The sequence below is a fragment of the Natator depressus genome, chromosome 2 (assembly GCF_965152275.1).
Source record: "Natator depressus isolate rNatDep1 chromosome 2, rNatDep2.hap1, whole genome shotgun sequence".
Lineage (NCBI taxonomy): Eukaryota > Metazoa > Chordata > Testudines > Cheloniidae > Natator > Natator depressus.
The window spans coordinates 18174763-18200297 of record NC_134235.1 but is presented as its reverse complement, the minus strand read 5'-3'; the positions used below and the strand labels follow the sequence as shown (position 1 = coordinate 18200297).

Below are 25535 nucleotides of genomic sequence, written 5' to 3'. Positions count from 1 at the left end.
AGCAAACAACATTTACTTTCTCCATACCAGTCATGATTTTATAGACCTCTATCATATCCCCCTTAGTCATCTCTTTCCAAGCTGAAAAGTCCCAGTCTTATTAATCTTTCCTCACACGGAAGCCATTCCATAATCCTAATTATTTTTGTTGCCCTCTTCTGAACCTTTTCCAATTCCAATATATCTTTTTTGAGATGGGGCGACCACATCTGCACACAGTATTCAAGATGTGGATGTACCATGGATTTATGTAGAGGCAATATGATATTTTTCTGTCTTATTATCTATCCCTTTCTTAATGATTCCCAACATTCTGTTAGCTGTTTTGGCTGCTGCTCACGCTGAGTGGATGTTTTCAGAGAACTATCCACAATGAATCCAAGATCTCTTTCTTGAGTGATAACAGCTAATTTAGACCCCCTCATTTTACATGTATAGTTGGGATTATGTTTTCCAATATGCACCACTTAGTAAGTGATGTGATGAATTCTGCACCAGGTTCAGTTCATTTTTTAATCTCAGTGCATAGCCCCATTTACAGCACATTATAATGATCTAATCTTGAGGTGCCGAAGACAAAGCTACACATAGTTGCAGAGAGGCTAGGTTGCACTTTCAACTGCACCTGACAGCTAGAAAATCGCTGTTGTCCACAGCTACTTCCTGAGTACCCAGGTACAAACTAAAAGTTCACACGCCTTAAATTGAGCACCTATACTCCCTCAATTAGGAAGGCCAAATACAGCAAGCAAGAACTTCTTTACAGCACAGAAGAATTTGAGAAACTAAATTAAAAAACAAAAAGTATCCTCTGAATGTGAGACCCCAAATTTTGCATTTTTAGAAAACATGCAAGTCTGAAAAGAGTAAAAGAAAAAACTTCTTCAATTAGGAAGAGGTCCTTTAGGCCAGGAAGCCGTGATTGGGTTTTGGTTTTTCTGGTGTGTTGAAAGCCAATGTTTGTTTCTATTTTTGGGAGGATGTTGTAGTTCAGGGATTGGCAACCTTTGGCACGCAGCCCGTCAGGGAAATCCGCTGGCGGGCCGGCACGGTTTGTTTACCTGCAGCGTCCACAGGTTCAGCCAATCGCAGCTCCCACTGGTCGTGGTTCGCCATTCCAGGCCAATGGGGGCTGCGGGAAGTGGTGGCCAGCACATCCCTCGGCCCACGCCACTTCCCACAGCCCCCATTGGCCTGGAACAGCAAACCGCAGCCAGTGGGAGCTGCGATTGGTCAAACCTGTGGATGCTGCAGGTAAACAAACCGTCCCGGCCTGCCAGCGGATTTCCCTGACAGGCCGCGTGCCAAAGATTGCCGATCCCTGCTGCAGTTGGTTCAGAAGATGCCTTGTTACTTTCTATTTCTAGAGCACGTTTATTTCAGCCTTCTCAATATCGGAGTGTAGAGTTTGTGTCTAGATTTAGAACACTGGAATTCCAGAAATGAATAGAAAATATCCTTGGCATCAATTTTATCTGACCAATGATTAGAGAGGTAATCTTAGATAATTAACTGTTCTGAGATATCCTATCCAACAGCTGAAATGGGCAATCCTGAATATCGAACATTACAAGCCCTTAACTAGATCACTGGTAGCATGAGCCAAAACAAGCACTGCCTGCTATGGAACTATTTTCTTTTCACTGCCATTCATGAACTTTTGCAATTTATCATAGATGTCCTATGGCAAAAGCATTGGAAAAATATAGAGTGGTTTATAAACACATATACTGTAAGCAGAACTCCTAATAGATTTTCTTCTACATGAGGGGCACTCTCAAGGTGCCTTGGCCTATTGGTAAGGGGAAGAAGAAAACAGTGGATGTGGATAAAGTTACATGACCTTGGATCAGCTTCTCACCAATGCAAGTATATTCTCATGACTCTGGGTAAACTGGAACACTACCAGTTCTTGGCTAACACAACAATCACTGAAAAGACCAAGCTGAGGAGATTGACAAAGCAGGATCATTTTTTAAAAAACATAAAAATAGAATAGATGCACTTTTTATTTAAATGAAAGACAACTAAATAATAAGAAACTTATATTTTACATGTACTATCGTTTAAGACAAAGGACTTAGTCTGACACTTGAAAGTCAACAAGAGGAACTGAGTCCAAATGATGGGCCCACACCAATCATGAACATTTTAAATTTTTACTATCTCTGGTAATATTGTCTGCTTAAGAGCATGTCAAATGTCAGGTTGGTTTACATTTGGTGTAGTTGTAGCTGTGTTGGTCCCAGGATATTAGAGAGACAAGGTGGGCGAGGTAATATCTTTTATTGGACCAACTACTGGTGGAGAAAGAGAGACAAGCTGTCCAGTCACACAGAACTAACTCAAATTTCATCTTGAGATACTACTATACTATATCTGTTTCACAAAGTATTTCCGTGGTGTACATGATGGCAGCAACACATATGTCAAATGGAGGAATGACAAATCACCAGTTACAATGAACAGAAGGGTTACTTTACACAGTAATTTAATACAAATGTTCTTCGGCTCCTAGAATACCTTCCTTAAATTATTTATACTTTGCCGCTTTATAAAGAAATCAAGTCCTCCTTTCTCCGAGTATTTGCCTACACGTGGACTATTCATCTATCCAGTACCTAACTGTGCGTTTACATATACAATAATATAAGTAAAATCACTTAGAAATTGGTATTTGTACCTTTCACCAAGCACTTAGAGGTCTTACATCAACAAAAGATTTAAAAGAAAAAGACAGGCTACCAATAAGGGAACTAGAGCCCTAATCCCTAACATTTATCAAACCTAAAAATTTTCAAAAAGCTTGTCCAAGTAATTCTTGATCTTGGAGAATGCTGGAGGGAACATGTTCCAAAGCCGAGAATTCCTGACTGAAAATGTGCTTCCAGCCACAGAGAGATTAATTGCAGCAGCTCTCAAAGAAAGCTGCAACAGTTGTAATGCCTTACACAAGCGTTTTCATTCAGGCCTCTCTGTTACCAGAGACACTTGACTACTGTCATATTGCTAATACAAATGATGGGTTTTTATGGTAAAAGCACCAAACTGGGACTCTGGAGACTTATACCACAGCCTTCCTATATGATCTCTGGCAAGTCACTTCAGTTTTGTATGTCTCAGCACCTCATCTTAAGTGGGACCAATGCCACTTCCTTTCTCCTTTCTTGTCTTATTTATTTATTTCACAATTTCTTTGGGATAGGGATTGCATGGACACCTAGTAAGAGACAATATCCAGCATAATGGGACCCCTCTCTTGATGGGATCTCTATACTACATGTTAATAAATAATGATGGTGCTGACCAAAAACAGGACTGGTTCAAGCTTGTAGCTAGTACACTCAATTGATCTGACTACACAATTTTCCTTCGCTCCTCAAATCTAAAGCGATCATTACTAATTCTGTTGGAGAAACAACAGAACTTATAAGGATAGACTCCATCTCAGATTTCTCTAAACTCAGTTTATTAGACTAATATATCACAAATTACCTTCATATCCCACGCTAATCTTAGTCACCTAGGTACAGATAAACATGAAAACCAATCCTTCGCTAATGAGTAGTCAAAACAATCAGACTCTTGTTGGAAACTCTGAACCTGGAGCTGCAGACAATCTGAAAATTAGTACTCAATGGTGGAAATGGTTTTTGCACTGCTGAAAACAAGCTGCCTATGCCTTTTTCTTACACAAATATAAGCATCTGAGACAGAGCACCAATCAATCCTAGGCAGGAAGAGAAGAAAATACTTTGCTAAAACACCATGGGGCACTCAGAAAATTGAACAAACTTAAGAGATCAAAAATGTGATACAACTTTATTTTTGGTAGGAGGTGGGTTGGGAGAGAAAAAAAATATTGGGAATAAAAACCTTTGTTTGCAAACTCTGCTGGAACCCTTACTACAGCACTCATCCCTGGAAGCAATCCCCACTTGACATGATGGGCTCAGATCCAAGGACTAAGGTAAAGCCTCATCTATTAGCAGGATCTCCAGTCTCCACTGTCACATATGGCAACAGCCCACAGACCAAACAATCCTTCAGGCAGTGCTTCCAACTACTGACCCTGCTGATCTGAACTAGAGAGACACTTTGATACTCAAACACACTAAACCCACCCTTACATTATGGACTGGACCACCCAAAGCCATCGTTAATTTCCTGAATAAACTATACAAAAGGTAGCTAAATTTTAAACTAAATGCTACTAACTGTAAAAAGAGTAGTCAGTTCCATGACTATTCTCACAGGCAGAAAGTAGGGAACCGTGGATGCGTCAAGAGGGCCTTCTATAACCTAGAGTTCTGTAGCCATCAGATCCTAACTAGGTGTGGTACAGTAACTTTTCACTTAAAGTCGTCCCGATGAATGCTGTTACGTTGCTGATCAATTAGAGAACTTGCTCGTTTAACATTGCGCAATGCTCCCTTAAAATGCTGTTTGGCAGCCACCTGCTCTGTCCAAAGCTTGCAGAAAGAGCAACCTGTTGGAGCTAGCTGGTGGGGGCTTGGAACCAGGGTGGACCAGCAGCCCCCCTATCAGCTCCCCTAAATTCCCTGCACAGCAGCCGCCCAGCAGGCTATCAATTGCCGGGCAGTTCAGCTGTCCCTCCCCCCACTGCCCTGTGCTGCTCTCGCCCTCTGCCTTGGAGCTGCTCCCGGGAGCCTCCTGCTTGCTGTGCAGGGGGGAGGGGAAGAGGGGTGCTAATGTCAGGGTGTCCCCCTTCCCCCCACTCCTGTACCCCATCTCCACAGAGTGGGGACGGACGGACATGAAAGGGCTCAGGATGGTGGGAGCTTGCTGGCAGCAGCTGCTGTCTCAACTTGCTGATCTACTTTAAAAAGCAGTGTACTTAGAGTGCGCATCTCTCTCTCTCTCTCACACACACACAGGGCCTGTGTGTCTGTCTCTCTCTGCCATGCTGTGTCAGCCAAGTGCTAGTTCATCATTTAGCAGTAACGGATTCCCTGGGAAATATCCCACCCTCTGACTCCACCACTTCAACCAAGCCTCACAATCATTTAATAATAATTGTTTGTTTAAAACTTATACTGTATACACACACAGTCTTGTCTGGCAAAAAAAAATTTCCCTGGAACTTAACCTCCACATTTACAGCCATTCTTATGGGGACACTGGATTCGCTTAACATCGTTTCACTTAAAGTAGCATTTTCAGGAACATAACTACAACGTTAAGCGAGGAGTTACTGTACTGTTATTGACAGTTCTGTGTGCAAGGGCGATGCACTGTTCCTAAGGTGATGCTGCAATAGCAGTATTTGAAGAAGCACAGAGTTTTTTTACCTAGATTATACCATATCATAATTATATTATTAGGAGAGAACACACAGCAAAACAGAAAGCCAATTGGGGGAAACTAGCATTCACACTGAGGAAACACCATATTAGTAACTCAATTTCTCTAATCTTATTAGTTCCTTTTACACATCTGCTTCGAACTAGCAAAGCAATGCATGGACTGTAGTTGGACTACACATGATACAGGAAGCAAGTTCTGAATAACCATGACAAAGGCAGATTCAGTTACAGTGTTGGGCAATCCCTTTATCCAATATGCAAGTGGCAGTTTTATATGCATGCAGTAGCTGCTGAAGCTGCCTGATCTGCCTAGAATATTACAAGTGCTTTTGCTTCAGACACTACCTTTACTACTCAAACATCCTTCTGGAAAAAGTGTACTTGTGTATAGAAGAAAAAAAGACTACTAGAAGAAGAGTTTACATGGATTTCCTAAAACAATTAGTCCAATTTATGTCTACTTACAGAACCAATATGTTATCTATGGCAGTAGTTCAAATTGTAAAACCTAGGAAATTCAGAAATTAAAGCTGTTATGCTAACATCTCTGAATGCTTTGAACAATTCCCAACAAACAAACCAGCCTTTTACACAAACTTATGGAAGAAATGAAATATGATGAATACTTGTGTTACTTGAATGTAACTGCAAAAAAATTAGAGAAAAATCCGTTCGTTTATTTGCTTTATTACATACAAAAAACATTAAGAGCCTTAAGTTTTAAAAGCACTCAAAAGTTAGAAAATGCCAGAGTTAAAACTGTACATGCAACCTTAATTCTGCAAACCTGGGCACATGCCTTAGTAATATAGTCTTCTGTTACATGATCAACAAAATGATTAAAGATATGAAGAGCAACAAAAATTATTAGAGTATGGAACATATTCCATATGGGGAGAGATTAAAAAGGCTGGTACTGTTCATCTTAGAAAACAGACGACTAAGGGAGGATGTGGTAGAAGCCGACACATTCATGAATAGTGTGGAGAAAGTGAATAGGGAAGCGTTATTCACCCTTTCACATAACACAAGAACAAAGGGTCATCCAATGAAATTGACAACAGATTTAAAGGAAACAAGGAAGTACTTCTTCCCACAACAACCCAATCAACCTGTTGGGATATCGTGAAGGCCAAAAGTATAACCTGATTAAAAAGAAATTAAATAAGTTCACAACGGATAGGTCCATCGATGACTATTAGCCAACATGGTCAGGGATGCAACCCGATCCTCTGGGCGTTCCCAATCCTCCAACTGCCAGAAGGTGGAACTGGATGACAGACAGGGTGATCAGATAGCAAGTGTGAAAAATCAGGACAATAATAAAAATGATAGAGGATGGATTGTTAAAATTGCTCTGTTCCGTTCATTCCCTTTGAAGCATCTGGCACTAATCAGTGTCAGAACATAGGATACTGGGCTAGATGGACCATTGGTCTGACCCAGTATGGCCATTCTTATCTTCTGTTCTTATCACAAGAACTCTAAATTTGCAATCCTCAGTTATTTAAACAAGATGACCAAATCTAATACTAAATTAAAGATACAATGATTGTGTTATAAAACATTTAAAATAAACTTACAATTCAAGAAGTAGGCCCAGAGTCTAAAGTTAGCATGAATTTACAACAGAGGAGAGGAAATATTCTCTTTACTTACAGAATAATCATTTGAATATATCCATTTGGTGTCAGATCGACCTAAGAGATGATTAATGAGAAAAAAAGTATATTTTGTCAGTGCACAACTGAATGTGCTAAAAGAACGTGCTAGAACGATGTGTAAAATTATTCAATCCCACACAGCATTGAACACAAAACTATACCAATTACTCAATGGTAACTATCGCAATATTCTGCGGTACAGTTTAGGAGTGCAGTTATTTCATGCTGTATTGTCTTTGTATATATGTATAGGAAGAGCTGAGTATGCACTAAGATTGAATTTTAAAAAAAGAAATCAAGCTATCATAATAACAACGTTCTCTCTACCAAATCACTCAAATGTTTCCATTAAGATTACAGATTGACATAACGTGTAGTGCGTAATCTCGAAGAGATATAGCAAGTAGCTTTATTTTCATATGAAAAGGGAACCACTGCAGAGGCAAACTATCCATTTTCCTATTGGCTACCTCATTAAACAGAGCATGGGCTGCAGAGACTAAAGAAGGCAGGCCAGTGCAATACAGCTTGAGCTTCAGTGAGACAACTCAACGGGTCAGTACAAATATAACTTAACATGTTATCTAAGGGAAATACTTCATACCTACCAAATCATTAGGATGCAAAACAGTCTCTCTCAAAGGCCAAACTCCTGAAAGAAGTCAGAATTACACTAACTTTCCTACTCAAAACACTTCATGTTGAAACTGCTACAAATCTGAAACAATGTATAAATTGACATTACTGCTTGAGCCAAGATGCATGAGTCAGGTTAACTTTAGAAGCTCTTACTAGTTAGCAAAACAGAATAGAATGAGGGTAGCAACAATTTCTATGGCCACTTTTAAAGACTGCAGTAACAAACTTGGGGCAGAATGACAAAGTAGCACACTCAAAACTGTATCATTCAAGGGAGAGTACAAGAAAGACTTCTTTCATGAAATACTGTGTTTTTTTAACACTATATCTTGATTACTTTAAAGTAAACAGAATAAGATTGAACTAATTAAATGGGTTCTAGAAATTAGCAGTTCTCCATTAGGGGTTTGAGCCCCCTGGGAGGCCACAAGCTGGTTTCAGGGAGTCTGCCAAGCAGGGAAGGCATTAGACTCACTGGGGCCCAGGGCAGAAAGTCAAAGCCCCGCCACCCGGGACTGAAGCCGAAGCCTGAGCAACTTAGCTTTGTGGGGTCCTCTGTGGTGTGGGGCCCTAGGCAATTGCCCTGCTTGCTACCCGCTAATGCTGGCCATGGCTTTTATATGCAGAAAAATAGTTGTTGTAGCACAGGTGGGCCGTGGAGTTTTTGTAGCATGGTGTGGGGGGGGGGGCCTCAAAAAGGAAAAGGTTGAGGGCCCCTGCTATAAACATCAAATTGAATACTACTTTGTTAATAATCCAACAGGGCATACGCAATATTTGATGGAAAGGACAAGGACTGCTTAAGTAGTAAAAGAATTTAACCCAATGATATTATTTCACAAGTTGCCCCTCCATTACTCAAGGACAGCTTATCGAAAGCAAAAAACTTACAAGATTGAAGTTTGTGAAAGTCAGACTCAGAAACAACAAATGCCAACTCGAAACTTAAAAAATTAAACCTCTTGGACAGCTAAAAACAAACGCTCCAAGCAATATTTACTTCTGGAGAAAACAACTGTATTTGGTCTCTCTTTTATGAAGTATAAATATGACTAGTAACCTTGGAAAGAGGAAGATCAAGATCAAGATAAATGCACTGAAATTTTGATAGTTATATAAACATAAGATTTAAGTTTTCACACTACTTGAAAAACTTAACTAAAAACTCAACCAAATCAAGTGCAGCCCATCTCTGGCTGCAGAAAGTGGTATTTCTAACTCTAAGTGGTCAGGATTTCAAGTTAAACTTCAAGCCACAGACAGCGTCAATAGCCAGGCTTTATATCATCCGTGTAAAGAGGAGCAAATAAAATGGTGGTACTAAAAAGTATTGGTACAGTTGAGCGGAATGCTGCCATCTTTAGAACATAATGATTTGTTTGAAAGTGAGCAGGCAATCCACTGATCAGAATTTGCTGATTGTCTTCTCTCCCTCTCCATTTAGCCAAACCACAGTGCCTACCAAATTATGTTACGGCATATATTATTGGCATAGTTTCAATTCCAATATCTAAAAAACAAAACAAAATCAAAGCTAATCCATATTAATAGCAGCACAATACTTTATAAATCCTAGCAAAAGCATACATTTTCTTCTCTAAACTGCTAAGAGTTTAAAACTACGTTAAAAATATGGTCCCTGAAAAAAACTTATCAGGGAAATTCTCTTTTCTGTCTGTACGGTGACTAGTATATTGAAGTCCCAATCTTGATTTGGACCTTTAGTGTGATCATAAGTAACAACACATCATATTTGGTGATGTGGCTGTGGTACCAATTAGGAGAGCTGGAGAGGACATATGCCCCCCCATACCCCAAGGTTTTTGCACTTGCTCAAAGTTCCATAGGTCACAGAGCCCTGGGGTGGGGTGAGGGGCCTAACCACTTTAAAGCAACAGTCCCATACTAAATCAACCTGCCTGCTGCCGGAGCAGTCCAGAGCATTGCTCCAGCTTTGTGGTTGTAACACCACTGAAATTTGAGTAGCCTATCTGTCCAGATAGCGTCACCAGGCCAAATGGCGTTGCAACCTGGAGCATAGGGAATCTGTTCCTGTACAACAGAGCACAGGGGAGTCTGCTGACGACTTGACTCCTGGCAGCACTGACTCACACGCTACAAGGATAATAGAGATGGGAGACTCCCTGAGCCCAGGAAGACCCAGCATCCCTGCAGGAGGTGTGGTGGGAGGGAAATGAGCAGGGCCTGGAATGAGTTCCTGCCAGGGATGGTGGCAGGGACTGGAATTTCCTCCTCCCACACAATAAATATCTGACATGGCGCCACTGTTGTGAATTGGTTTGTTGTTTCATTTAAGGGAATGGGTAGTAAATGTTCACTTTTCTTCCATCTAATAGAGCTATTCAGGATTTAAAGTAACAGCTTTGTCTGGTATTTTTAGTGCAGTTGCATTCTATGTATTCAGAGTTATTTTCTGACTAATCATTAAAATAAGATATTATTGGTTTTTTAACCCTGTTGGCCTTACAGAGCCAAACATAATAGGGAATGAGCATGTTAACAGAACTGTTAGATTTGGTTGCAGAATTTTTATTGCTGATGTGGGGAAAGAGAAACTCAGCTTGACTTATAGATCCCTGTAGGAGTTAACAGGACTGGCAGCAAAATAAACCATGGTTTAGTAGATCTGATATGGAAATCAATTAAACATGGAGCACCACACTACCATTTTTACAAAGTTATCCTTCAAAATCGAACACCACACATTAAAATGACAATGAATCACTTGGCATCCTTAGTGACAAAACAGCAACAACTGCCACAGAACTGACTGGGGGGGGGGGAACACAAACTTCTTCCAAAGTGTTCCTACATGAAAAGAGAGAAAGATTAAACTTTACATCTAGTATGCTTCAGTTATCTTGTCAATACACCTCTACCCAGATATAACATGGTCCTCGGGAGCCAAAAAATCTTACCGCATTATAGGTGAAACCGCATTATATCGAATTTGCTTTGGCCTCGAGCATTTCTGTTATTAATACAGTATTTGACACAAGAAGTTTTATTCCTGCTGTTGTTTTAAAAAGGGTGCATCTGATGTCGTCCTTCACATCAAGCCTGGGGCTGGGGTTCGCAGCCACGCGCCCCTGTCGGGGTCGGGGCTCGCAGCCCAGCACAGGAGTCAAGGTTGGGACTTTCAGCTGTGCGTCGGGATCAGGGCTCTTAGCCCCACAGCTCCACACAGGGGTCAGGGCTCGCAGCCATGCGTTGCAGTCGGGGCTCACAGCCCGGCGCAGGGGTCGGGGCTCGCGACTCCCCACATAACCAGGTCGCGACCTCCAGTTTGAGAACCAATGTTGTAGACGAGACAGAAAATCATTTTTGCTTTACCGCATTATATCCGAATTCATGTTATATCAGATTGCGTTATATCGGGGTAAAGGTATAGTATGCAAGCTCATGAGCCTACTGGCTCCATACACTGTTTTGCCTGACACATTAAGCAAGGTAAAATTTTTTTTTTTTTTAAAAGAAAACACACACACTTACTCCAAACTTGAACAAATTGATCTGTAGCACTGAGCAGAATGGATTCCAAGAGTGAGTGCACGTGTCTTACTTAGAGATAAAAACAAAGCCAACATATGGAGTAAGAACTGCAGCACTTCAGACAGAGTCCTGTTGAACCTGTGAGATTTGTATATGAACATGTCATTACATGACTATTCTAATGTGTTTTTAATTTCAGTTAAGGGCCTTATTCTAGGTACATCTAGATTTTTTTTCCTCTTGTTTTTACACCTAAATACTGGCTTCTGATCAAAAAGATACACACACCCCCCAACCCCAAAAGGAAGGAAAAGAAGATGTAAGCAAAGAGAGTAGTATCTTGATCTAATCTACTTTCTGAATTTTGAGTTTTACTCCTGCCAAATGCAGTATAAAATGATTGGACAGATTTCAAAAATGTGTTTCAAAAGGTGATATTTTAAATACTTGAATACGATATGAGGAACAGTTAAAATTCACTCAAACCCTGCAGGGCAGTAAAGTGCAGAGCTTTCTGTATTTCAAAAGCACAACAGCAGCTCAGTCAATTCTTGGCAGACACACACGGAGTATAAGAATCTCTTATATCCTGCACATGGTGTCAGCCTTGGACTCATTCACATCTGAGTAGAGTGTACTTTCACAGTAGAATTTTGACTGAGAAAGTTTACAAAAAGAGATAAGAACTTCAAATAGTAAATCACTGATTGAAACAACATCCAGCCACTATTTTGGAATATTGCCAGATGGCACAGTCTAGAAAAAGTCTTGTGCTGACACATTGAAACGGTGGTCATTTTGTCTTTGGGATGAAAGGAGGCTAATCCAGCACTAGTGCTATTTGTACAACAGATTAACAAACAAGCAAGGATTTAGGAAAGTTGCTTAGCCACTGTACTTATTATTGTTTAGCTAGCCAGCTAGCTGTAGACAGACTAGCATTCTACCAACAGAGAGAACAGTTCCGCTATTTTGTTGCTCACAGTTTAAGTTTCATAATCTGCATACAGGAAGTATGAGACTTCAGTTTCATTTTGCTTCAGAGGATGGAAGGAAATAATTTGTCCCTACACTTAAATGGGAGAATGACAATTATTGGTACAGAGGTGAAACTGAGTTTATTAAGTAACTTACTAATAACATGCCTCACTGCCCGATGCCCCCAAATTCCTTTCCAGATGGTGTTAGCAAAAAATTAAACTGATGAGAATTCACTATTCTAACCAGTCTCAAACCACAACTGCTTGGAAAGGTGTCTTATGCTGGAGCATATGTCATGGATTGTGCCTGCTTGTGGATTTGTTCCTCACATTCTTTAAGGTGAAAGTTGTGTACTTTTGCAGTCTCACACACTATTTAAACTACTGCAATTGTAGGAGTTCATGTTTAGACTTCTAGTGCTGCAATTAGTGACCTTACAGATGACAAATCCATAAAATTAAGGAAATCCATACAAAAAACTATAATTTAACTTTTACTTCGAGAAATTAGTTACAGTGGTATTAATTCTATTCAGTAATAGTGCCATTGTTGAAAGCACTCTGCAACAGTCTGCCAGAAGTTCAGTTTCACGTTTCCTTCCTTCTACAAGAAAGAGTCATATCCTTAAGTCTGTTTCCTTTTTAGAAAGCTAACACAAACTATATTACAAGGAAAACAAGTAATCTGTAATTAGACATTCTGGTGTTCGAGATCACACAGCACTACAAGGAATGTGGCCTTCCACATCTGAAAGTTCCACGTCCACTGCTCGTCATTCCAAACCTACATTACGATACAATTCCACTAGTCGGTGTTCATTTCTCAGGCCCCAAAGCAGCACTCCACTGTCTGCAGCTGCTCCATGAACACCACCACCAACCTTGAATTGTTTTTCGCTATATCCCTTAGCACAGTGGTTCTCAACCAGGGGTACATGTGCCCCTGGGATACACAGAGGTCTTCCGGGGGTACATCAACTCATCTAGATATTTGCCTAGTTTTACAAAAGGCTACTTAAAAAGCACTAGTGAGGTCAGTACAAACTAAAATTTCATACGTTGATTTGTTTATACCGTTCTATATACTATACATTGAAAAGTAAGTACAATATTTATATTCCAATTGATTTTATAATTATATGTAAAAATGAAAGCAAGCAATTTTTTCAGTAATAGTGTGCTGTGACACTTTTGTATTTTTACATCTGATTGTGTAAAAGCAAGTTGTTGAGATGAAATGGAGCCCTCTGCCATATAGATGAAACTTGGGGTACCCAAGATAAATCAGACTCCTGAAAGGGTACAGTAGTCTGGAAAGGTTGAGAGCCACTGCCTTAGCAAACTGTCCTCAAAGAAATCTTCATGTCTCCTGTTGTGGCAATACTTCTTGTTGGTCTGCAAATACAGGAGAATTGCATGGCCTATATTTGCAATGTTCATGAGAATAATGCATAGGCAAAAAGTGATGCATGGGTTTGTGAGATTTTTTAAAAAGGCATCTAAAATAGAGAATACGTATGGCTTTATGAGATGGAGAAAGTTGCATGCTGAGATCTTTACCCCATTGGTGCATTGTAGTGTGCATCAACATAAGCACTCCTGGCAAGTACATGCAGCACCAATGCCAGCAGTCAATTGTGCATACATACAGGTGATATATGAACTTTGGCAGCTGTACACAGACATAATTTGCATTGACCAAAGTTTGTAGTGTAGATGTGGCTTTTTTTTTTTTGCTTTTTTTTAAAAAAAAAAAAAAATCTATAGGGCAGAAAGCTTCATTACAGCGATCAAAGAATTCTTTTTTAGGGGCTAAACAAAATAATTAACTGTCCTTCACAGAGATCACAACAGTACATTATGAGCTGAACTCCACAAAACAGATCTCATTTCTAGACAGTCTTCCTAAAATATTAAAGCTTGCACATATTTGTTAAAGGTTTTTCCATTCACTTTGGAATTTCAATGGCAGACAGTGGTTCAAGTGAAGCTAGATCAACAGACTCTCACTTTGCATCAACTTTGCCAGAATTACCTTCACTATGATGAAGATGTGGGGGACACTGACAAGTCCAAATCAACAGAATTGTAGGCACCGAAAGAATCATTAGGCACACAGTTAAAACATGGTTTGGTCCCCTCCCCACGAAGACAGCTGAACTGTGTTCTAGTGGTGTTGTAAATGGAACAAGATAGTTTTGCCAGCATAAACAGATTTACACTCATCTACATTACAGATTTTTTTTAAAACCATGTAGTGACATAGCTGACTCCACACATGACATGACTAACATAGGGCTCCTATCCATGCTTCATAGCTGCTCACAAGCAAGGTTGTAAAACAAGCGTGAGATCGCAATAAGATTCCAAATGCTGATCTGCGGCATCGACAGGACTGCCTAATTGTGTATGGGCATGTAGATTATTCTAAATCCTCTGTCTCAGTGCAGAAAGACATCCTAACGTGTACTGTACAATTCAAAGACACCTATAGTCCTCTGCTCTTGACCCCAGCAGCTGACGTAATACTTGATGGCTGTCCTGGTTTCCTGCACAAACACTGAACAGCACATAAGATACGTACTAGCAAACACAATTTACACATGAGTTAGCTGAAACCATTCAGAACCTGATTGAACGTAACACTGGGCATTTATACAAGTTATTTTATTACCATTATACCAATAAACTTCTAATTCTATTGAATGATTAAATGTCTTCTGTTTTGCAAAGTACAGATTCAGTAAATACAAGGAGCAGGATTATCTTTATTACAGAAGAGTGTAATAGTGGTGAGAGAATTAACTGCCGAGGTGCTGGTCTAGAATGTAAGAACATTGGGGCTTTCCCTACACAGCATTTTAAAATCTGCAGCAGGTTGTCTTACCACATCTTAGAAGTAGACAGGGGACTAAAAGAACCAAAGCCCAAGAAACCAAGAGCAAGTTCTCCTCAAATTAAAAAAAGATTAGGACAATTAAAGGGCAAAAGACAAAACAGATTTTCAAAGCTTTTCCCATTGACGGAAACATGTTTTTTTTTTTTTTTTTTTAAATTAACAGCAACTTAGCCTTGGGCCAATGCACAGAAAACAAAACATTATAATAAAGCCTAAAAACTTAATTATAAAATTATAAAATATTAAAAAAGACATACACCATTATTTTGTGTATAATCATCTTGCCGCTTGCCTTTTAGCCGCTGACTGTGACCCTAACAGTATCCTAATGCAAGAGGACAAGGGGCCTATTAGTATGTGATAGTGAGTTTCAGCTGGCCTGACCAGTTCAGTGTGCCCTAATTCATAAATGTCAAACTGATGTGTGTCATAAGAACAGAAGAATGGCCCTACTGGGTCAGACCAAAGGTCTATCTAGCCCAGTATTCTGTCTTCCGACAGTGGCCAGTGCCAGATGCCCCAGAGGGAATGAACAGAACAGGCAATCATCAAGTGATCCGTGCCCTGTTGCTCATTCCCAGCTTCTGACAAACAGAGGCTGGGGACACCATTTCTGCCTATCCTGGCTAATAGCCATTTGATGGACATATCCTCCATGAATCTAGCTCTTTTTTGAACCCTGTTATGAGCTTAGCCTTCACAACATCCTCTGGTAAAGAGTTCCACAGATTGACTGTGCGTTGTGTGAAGAAATACTTCTTTTTATTTGTAAAAAGAAAAAAGAAAAGGAGTACTTGTGGCACCTTAGAGACTAACCAGTTTATTTGAGCATGAGCTTTCGTGAGCTACAGCTCACTTCATCGGATGCATAGCATATCATGGAAACTTGCTGCCTATTAATTTCATTTGGTGATCCCTAGTTCTCCTGTTATGAGAAGTAGTAAACAACACTTCATTATCTACTTTCTCTATACCAGTCATGATTTTATAGACCTCTATCATATCTCTCCTTAGTCGTCTCTTTTCCAAGCTGAAAAGTCCCAGTCTTAATAATCTCTCCTCATACAGAAGCCATTCCATACCCCTATAATTTTTGTTACCCTTTTCTGAACCTTTTCCAATTCCAATATATCTTTTTTGAGATGGGGGGCCCACATCTGCGCACAGTATTCAAGATGTGGGCGTACCATGGATTTATATAGAGGTAGCATGACACTTTGTCCTATTATCTATCCCTTTCTTAATGATTCCCAGCATGCTGTTCGCTTTTTTGACTGCTGCTGCACATTGAGTGGATGTTTTCAGAGAACTATCCACAATGACTCCAAGATCTCGAGTGGTACCAGCTAATTTAGACCTCATTATTTTATATGTATAGTTGGGATTATGCTTTCCAATGTGCATTACTTTGCATTTATCAACATTCAATTTCATCTGCCATTTTGTTGTCCAGTCTCCCAGTTTTGAGAAATCCTTTTGTAGCTCCTCGCAGTCTGCCTGGGTCTTAACGATCTTTAGCAATTTTGTATCATCTGCAAATTTTGCCACCTCACCGTTTACCCCTTTTTCCAGATCATTTATGAATATATTGAATAGGACTGATCCCAGGACACACCCCTGGGGGACACCACTATTTACCTCTCTCCATTCTGAAAACTGACCATTTATACCTGTCCTTTGTTTTAACAGGGAAGGTCCTCTCATGGATTGGTAGCTCTTATCCCGTGGCAGCTTACTTTGCATAAGAGCCTTTGGTGAGGGACCTTGTCAAAGGCTTTCTGAAAATCTAAGTATGCTATATCCACTGGATCACCTTGGGCCACATGCTTGTTGACCCCCTCAAAGAATTCTAGTAGATGGGTGAGGCATGATTTCCCCTTACTAAAGCCATGTTGACTCTTCCTCAACAAATTATGTTCATCTATATGTCTGACAATATTGTTCTTTATTATAGTTTACTTGATACTGAAGTCAAGCTTACAGGCCTGTAATTGCTGGGATCACCTCTGGAGCCCTTTTTAAAAACTGACGTCACATTAGCTATCCTCCAGTCATCTGGTACAGAAGTGGATTTAAATGATAGCTTACAGACTACAGTTAGTAGTTCTGCAATTTCACATATGAGTTCCTTCAGAACTCTTCAGTGAATACCATCTGGTCCTGGTGACTTATTGCTGTTTAATTTATCAATTTCTTCCAAAACTTCCTCTAATGATACCTCAATCTGGGACAGTTCCTGAGATCTATCACCTAAAAAGAATGGCTCAGGTGTGCGAATCTCCCTCACATCCTCAGCCACGAAGCCCGATGCAAAGAATTCATTTAGTTTCTCCGCAATGTCCTTATCAGCCTTGAGTGATCCTTAAGCACCTCGATCATCCAGTGGCCCCACTGGTTGTTTAGCAGGCTTCCTGCTTCTGATGTATTTAAAAAAATTTTGCTATTACTTTTTGAATCTTTGGCTAACTGTTCCTCAAATTCTTTTTTGGCCTTCCTAATTGTTTTTTTACACTGCTTTTGTTTATGCTCCTTTCTATTTTCCTCACTAGGATTTAACTTTTGCTTTTTAAAAGGATGCCTTTTTGCCTCTTACTGATTCTTTTACTTTGTTGTTTAACCACGGTGGCTCTTTTTTGGTTCTATTATTATGTTTTTTAATTTGGGGTATACATTTAAATTGAGCCTCTATTATGATGTCTTTAAAAAGTTTCCCCAGAGCTTGCAGAGATTTCACTATTGGCACTGTACCCTTAATTTCTGTTTCACTAATCTCCTAATTGTTTAACTAACCTCTTCATGTAAGGTATCATTGGAAAACTAACACCACATTGATCATTAGTATTCTTGCATGATGTCTGTACAGTAAACGCCCAATGGACCATAAAAATATGAAGGAAACATAGAACTAAAATATGTTTAGTTAACCAGATAAGTCTGGGGAGTGGATAAACAGGTTTCTCCCAGACAAGGACAAGCCAATGCCTCCAGCCAGGTGACAGAGTCAATTAGTAATCACACATCAAGTAGCCATTCATTTGCACTGGAGAGAGCAGGAATAGATTGATTTGCAATTTTGCAAACGCCAACGCGGGAAGAAACCAGCATGGAACTTCTTTCCCCACCAGACTCCATGTTTCCTTCCTCACAGTTCAAACGAACTTTATTTTCTGGGGTAACCTTCAGAAAGATCCATTCCAAAAGGTTCACTGGAGGGAAAAGTGAGGAGCAAAAAACCACAAGTTATCTTTCACCTAGAAAGACAAGGGGAACCAGCACTCTGTACTTCTGTGAAAGGTTCTGACTGAGTGTCAGTCATGCTGCACAAAAGAGTGATTGTTTAGAGGAGCAAATGAATCTTATTATTTCACTGAATGATCCAGGAAAGGGCAGAGCACATGGTTTTGGGAAAATTCAGGACTAGGAAGGTGTTGGGGTCAACTTGCCAGGAGTAACCAAAATGATGGCAGATACCAGAGTGTGGCTGGGGCGTAACAAGCAGGATGCCGGAATCAGAATTGCTGGTCCATGGCTGCTTATCAAAGACATTCAACTCAATACATGTTTGTATGCCGGCCTAGAGCATCCAGACAAGGGAGGTACAGCAGCAGAGCAATTTCAGGCACCCAGAGTAACAGGGCAGGCAGTGACACAACCCTCACTCGTCTGGACTGCACCCCAGAATGTGACACTGACCATGTAAATAGAGTAACCACTCGAATCACAGACACAGTTTCAGTTCCTAACAAAATACCTTTTTCTACGACGTCTCAGATAATAAAGTACCCAGGACAAAACCCACAGAAAGCCATTTTGACCTCAAATGGCAATATAAATTATAATGCAATAACTAATGGAACAGATCTTCCACATGCCATAACCACATGAATAGAGGCGGTTGAATTTCATGATGCTAGTATAGCAGCCTTGTAAGTAAGCTGTTTCCATGGATTGAAAATGGAGAGCTGTAAAAGTCCTACTAAGCATGTTATTACACAAACTATCTAAATATCTGGCATAACCATGAGTCTTTTTAACAGGGGGAACCAAGGAGACATTTGAACTAGATAATTGCCATATCCCAGTTGCTTATTACTATCTTCTATTCTTGACTTCATTAGAGTGTTCACATTTTTAAAGTTTAAATCTAATCATTTCCAATTCTGAAAGGCCAAGAGTACAAAGAATTTTTACTATACTCTGACAAAGGAAATGTATGTGACGAAGTCCTGCTAAGCTGTTTGTCTAAGCATAACCTTGGCAAACACTGTGGGTGCATACTATGAATACAAAGCCAAAAATTAATATTAGTGTTGCATTTTGGACAGAACAGAATTCCTACCTGTCTCGGATCTAAGAAGAGCGTCTGAAGTATTATTTGGGAGACCAAGGATCTTCTTAAGACATTTGTTTTGAATCACTTCCAGTCCCATGGTATCATTCCATCCCTATATTTCTTCTCCATACAAATTTGAATCCATATCTTAGCCTCAAACACTCTAAGGGCTAGGGCAATTAAGTTGCTCCCATGAATCCAGTAAAACACAACACTGTTTGCAGTGAATCTGAGGCCTTCTCTCTCTTGTTACCTGAATATGCTTACCCCACAAACCATTTTCCCCAGGTTGGAGAAAGAGCTAACTTGTTCGCTATACTGCCCATCAATCCTCCATTTATGCATTTCTGTCTCAGACTAAAAACAATTACTTTAGTTGTGGAATAATTTATTGAAAGTCCCTCGAGTTGACAGTATAAACCAAATGTGTTTAATAAATGCTTCAATCTTAGAAGGTGTTTGTGACAGCAGAACCATATCATCTGCATATAACCAGACAGACGCAGGGTGATTCACGATTTTATGGGAAAATACTGATCCCCTTTTAATGCTAAAACATAATTAATACAAAAGTTAAACAGAAAAAGGGCTAAAAGTCAGCTCTATTGAACCCCCTTTGTCATTGGGATAAAATCAGTCAGTTCCCCATTCAGGACTATCTTAATCTCGGCTACTGTTTATTGTGAAAAGTTCTTCACATACGAAGTAACCGGGGATCTATTCCTACCATCTCCAATTTGCCCCACACATGGTCCCTATCAAGAGAATCAAAGGATGATTTTAAATTGACAAAAGCTGCATACAATTTTCCCCCTTAGAAGGCACATACAGTATACTCCAGAAACCCTATTATTTGAACCTCTGCATTATACGAATATCTTCCTTGTCCACCAGCATGAGACATGCCCTCTGCAGCACCTACCTGATGCTGGGGGACAAACAAGGGTTTTGGAGAATGCAGAGGTTCAGATAATAGAGCAGATACCTGTGGCCAGGATTGCAAAGAGGAAGAGGATGAATCCCCAAGCTGCAGGGGAGGCTGCTGCGGTACCCTGTAGCAGCAGAGCTGAAGAGGGCTCCCTGTGCTGCTGCAGGGCTCGTTAGATTTGATCCCTACACATGCAAGGTGCAGGGAAGCCTGCAGTCCTGGTGGGGCAAAGCAAGAGTCCTGGCCAGGGGTCTCTGCTCTGTCCTGCCAGGACCACAGCCTCTCTCCTCCCGCCAAAGTTTGTGCCTGCAAAGATCAGATGTCACAAGCCCTGTGGCAATGTAGGGAGCCCTTTGTAGCCCTGCTGTCACAGGAGTAAGCAAGCAGCGCAGAGCAGAGCCCCCAGCCCAGACCGCAAGGAGGAGGAGGAGGACGACAACAACCCCTACCCGCAATGGAGGCCATCCCGCTGCCAAATGGCTCCTACCATCTCAATTGTCCGAACTCCTAATTATCCCAATAAAATCCATATCCCCGATGCTATCTGGATAATCAGGAGTACCCTGTGTTTGTAGATCATATAAGAAAGAAAATAATTATCTGTAGTGAAATGGCCGTTTCTGAAACTAGCTTGTTCCTCAGCAAATAAATTCTTCAGTTTCCCCCAAAAGATTTCTAATGCAAATTTTAAAGCAATATCCAATAAACGAACTTGGTGGTAATTCCCAGGGCCTTTCCTACCCCCTTTTTTTATAAAGTGGAATGATAATACTAGTAGCCCAAGGTGAGGGAGGGAAATCCCTGAATTATTTATATTAAAGTTTAAACAAAATCAGTCAATGTTCCTTCTCTGGCGCTTTATTGCAATGTTGTTGATCAATTAAAAATTTTACTTCCTCGGTGGACACTGCTGACCAGTTTGGAAGGGAACAGGGAATAGAGACTACCAGAGCCAATTGTGCTAAAAAGTTAATTCATGGCCTACCATTATAAAGCACAGAAAACTATTTCTTCCAAATGTGCTTGGGGATCAGAGCCTCAATATTACTCCTGATCTTCTTGGAGCCCGTTACTACCAATTTCCAAAAATGTACAGAGTTTTTCATTTTGGCAGCAAACTCAGATTCCCTCCACAATGCCATGTGATGTTCCAACTTTTCTTTCAGCAATTTTTTTTAAATAAAGCTTTCTAAAATTAACTACTTTGTGTATGGAATCCTATCAGCCATCTTTCCTATCCTCCCTTGCCATAATCTGTAGCCAAAAACAATCTGCGTCATACCGAATTCTTTTATCTTTCAAAGGGAAATAAAAGCTCTTTTTGGTAGTCAGAACAATCTGTAAATTCTGTAGGATATTGTTAATACACTACAGGATACAATCGATTCACTAAGATCAAAAATTGAAAAAAAAAATATTATTTTGAAATTGCCAGATAAATTATAGCATTCTTCCCATAAGCCATAGTTGCATAGTTTCAGCAAAGGCTATTTGCTAAAACGATACACTGTAAAAGTCCTACATGGTTTGTTTTTCATTTAACTAAATATTCTAACAAGTTATAATTGAACAATTTGCTGGTAACTTTTCTGCTCAGTGACCTCTAGTTGATTGGAGTTCCCGGTAACCATGAGATTCCAGCCCTGTCATGGAAAAATAGAGCCTGCTGTCACAGAATCAACCTTCTACTGGTTTGGAAAGAAGAAAAGGGAATGAAACCTTCTGCAACATGGAGTATATGTCAGAGAGATGGATTCTACCATAGGCATATCTGACCTGACAGCGAAGGGATGGCTAGAAGCACTAATGGCATTCATTAAATAAGAGAAGCATTACCACCATCCATTATCCAAATCTGTTAATATTCAAGGTTAGAACTACTACTAGTGATAAACACTATGTTTGGCAAGGTGGAGACAGAAAAAAAAAAAAAAAAAAAAGAGGGCAGTGACAATGGATGAGGAAGAGAAAGATGTGCAAAAAGGCAGTTTCCTACTCAAGGGACAGACTGTCTCATCAGTTAAAAACAAAACACTGTCCTAAATACAAGTCAAATGCAATGTCAGAAATACAAAGAGCAACAGGCCAGATTAGAATTCTCTGATCCAAGATACAACTGGAACGTAACAGCTATTTTCCAAGTATTTTCCATTATATTAAAGAAACTATTCCACATTTGGGGACAATGTATACCTTCAAATCAGCAGCACTGCTATGGGTACCCGCATGGCCCCACAGTATGCCAACATTTTTATGGCTGACTTAGAACAACGCTTCCTCAGCTCTCGTCCCCTAATGCCCCTACTCTACTTGCGCTACATTGATGACATCTTCATCATCTGGACCCATGGAAAAGAAGCCCTTGAGGAATTCCACCATGATTTCAACAATTTCCATCCCACCATTAATCTCAGCCTGGACTAGTCCACACAAGAGATCAACTTCCTGGACACTACAGTGCTAATAAGCAATGGTCACATAAACACCACCCTATACCGGAAACCTACGGACCGCTATTTCTACCAACATGCCTCCAGCTTTCATCCAGACCACACCACACGATCCATTGTCTACAGCCAAGCTCTACGATACAACCGTATTTGCTCCAACCCCTCACACAAACACCTACAAGACCTCTATCAAGCATTCTTACAACTACAATACCCACCTGCTGAAGTGAAGAAACAAATTGACAGAGCCAGAAGAGTACCCAGAAGTCACCTACTACAGGACGGGCCCAACAAAGATAATAACAGAACGCCACTAGCCATCATCTTCAGCCCCCAACTAAAACCTCTCCAACGCATCATCAAGGATCTACAACCTATCCTAAGGACGACCCATCACTCTCACAAATCTTGGGAGACAGGCTAGTCCTTGCTTACAGGCAGCCCCCCAACCTGAAGCAAATACTCACCAGCAACCACACACCACACAACAGAACCACTAACCCAGGAACCTATCCTTGCAACAAAGCCCGTTGCCAACTATGTCCACATATCTATTCAGGGGACACCATCATAGGGCCTAATCACATCAGCCACACCATGAGAGGCTCGTTCACCTGCACATCTACCAATGTGATATATGCCATCATGTGCCAGCAATGCCCCTCTGCTATGTACATTGGTCAAACTGGACAGTCTCTATGTAAAAGAATAAATGGACACAAATCAGATGTCAAGAATTATAACATTCATAAACCAGTCGGAGAACACTTCAATCTCTCTGGTCACTCGATTACAGACCTAAAGGTTGCAATATTACAACAAAAAAAGACTTCAAAAACAGACTCCCAACGAGAGACTGCTGAATTTGGAATTAATTTGCAAACTGGATACAATTAATTTAGGCTTGAATAGAGACTGGGAGTGGATGTGTCATTACACAAAGTAAAACTATTTCCCCATGTTTATCTCCCCCCCCCACCCCCCACTGCTCCTCGGACGTTCCTGTTAACTGCTGGAAATGGCCCACCTTGATTATCACTACAAAAGGTTTTCTCCCCTCCCCCCGCCCCGGCTCTCCTGCTGGTAATAGCTCATCTTAAGTGATCACTCTCCTTACAGTGTGTATGATAACACCCATTTTTTCATGTTCTGTGTGTATATAAATCTCCTCACTGTATTTTCCACTGAATGCATCTGATGAAGTGAGCTGTAGCTCACGAAAGCTTATGCTCAGATAAATTGGTTAGTCTCTAAGGTGCCACAAGTACTCCTTTTCTTTTTGGGAATACAGACTAACATGGCTGTTACTCTGAAAGATGGCTGAAGTAATCTTTTATTGGACCAACTTCTGTTGGTGAAAGAGATAAGCTTTTGAGCTACACAGAGCGACTCTTCTGGTCTGGGAATGGAACTCAGATGATAGGTCTATACAGCAGACAAAAACCGGCAGCTGGCCTCTGCCAGTTGAGTCGGGCTCACACAACTCAGGCTGTTTAATTGCAGTGTAGACTTCCAGGCTTGGGCTGCAGCCTGAACTCTGGAACCCTCCCACCTTGCAGGGTCCTAAAGCCCAGGCTCCATCCCAAGCCCAGAAGTCTGCACTGCAATTAAACAGCCACGCAGTCTGAGCCCCACAAGCCCGAGTCAGTTGGCATGGGCCAGCCATGGGTAATCACAATGTAGACATACCTAGAGTGTCACAGCTAAATACAAGGTAGAAAAGATTGTTTAGCATAAGTAGTTAACACATATTCTAAAGGACCATTCAAGGTAAAGTGGCCCCTTAACACCGGTGCAGACCTAGGACAAAAAAGGGAGGTTAGTGTTTCACAGATTGTTGTAATAAAACATAAATCACATGAGACACAAAGTGGACCACTTCACCTTGAATGGTCCCTTAGAATATGGGTTAACTACTTATGATAAACTACCTGTTCAATCTTATATTTAGCTGTGACAATACATTTCCCAGCCCTAAAGTAGAGCTTTGTGTAACTCGAAAGCTTGTAAAAAGAAAAGGAGTACTTGTGGCACCTCAGAGACTAAACACATTTATTTGAGCATAAGCTTTCGTGAGCTACAGCTCACTTCATCGGATGCACAAAAGCTTATGCTCAAATAAATTGGTTAGTCTCTAAGGTGCCACAAGTACTCCTTTTCTTTTTGCGAATACAGACTAACACGGCTGTTACTCTGAAAGCTGTCGAAAGCTTGTCTCTCCCACCCACAGAAGTTGGGCCAATACAAGATATTACCACGTTGTCTCTAATATCTAGGGACCGAGACAGCTACAACACTACTGCATACATAAATCCCAGTGTCTCTACGGAGTCCATGAGTTTAGTGTTTAGCAAAGTTATGAATTTAAGCTCCCACGCTCATCTTTTGAAGGTGTTTCCTTTGAGGACAAGGACAGAAGTCAGATATGGAGTAATCATTTTGTGAAAAGTGTTCACCCATGGATGATATGGCGTTTTTGTCTTATTTTTCTGTGATAATTCATTCAAGAGTGTTGTGAATGTCTGGTTTTACCCACATAGTTGTACACCACATGTTGCACAAGGCATGTGTAGGACCCACAGATCTTGAAAGGTGTGTTGTCAGGAGTATTGATCATTGTAGCAGTGGAGATATGTCTGAAGGTTTTGCATTCTTTGTTATGGCAAGGTCTGATGCTTCATTGAGTTGATGGGTCCTGGTCTACAGGGATCTTGCTTTGGCTGACGAGCTTGGCAACACTGGAGGGTTGTTTGAAGGCCAGAAAAAGGGGTTCAGGAAAGATTTCTTTGAGGATGAGGTCCC

At 40.6% G+C, this 25535-nt stretch overlaps 1 protein-coding gene across 3 annotated transcripts in view; it reads right to left on the bottom strand.

Annotated features, from left to right (window-relative positions):
* The window catches only part of CYRIB (CYFIP related Rac1 interactor B), a 149212-nt gene that overhangs the window by 83891 nt on the left and 39786 nt on the right, over positions 1 to 25535 (bottom strand). The window contains exon 1 of one of the 3 annotated variants that reach the window (XM_074943855.1): positions 6987 to 7011. The exons of the other annotated variants lie outside the window; for them this stretch is intronic. The gene's annotated coding sequence lies outside the window, so the exon portion shown is untranslated. Of the gene's footprint in view, positions 1 to 6986; positions 7012 to 25535 lie in introns of those variants that run through there. 3 annotated transcript variants of the gene reach the window in all.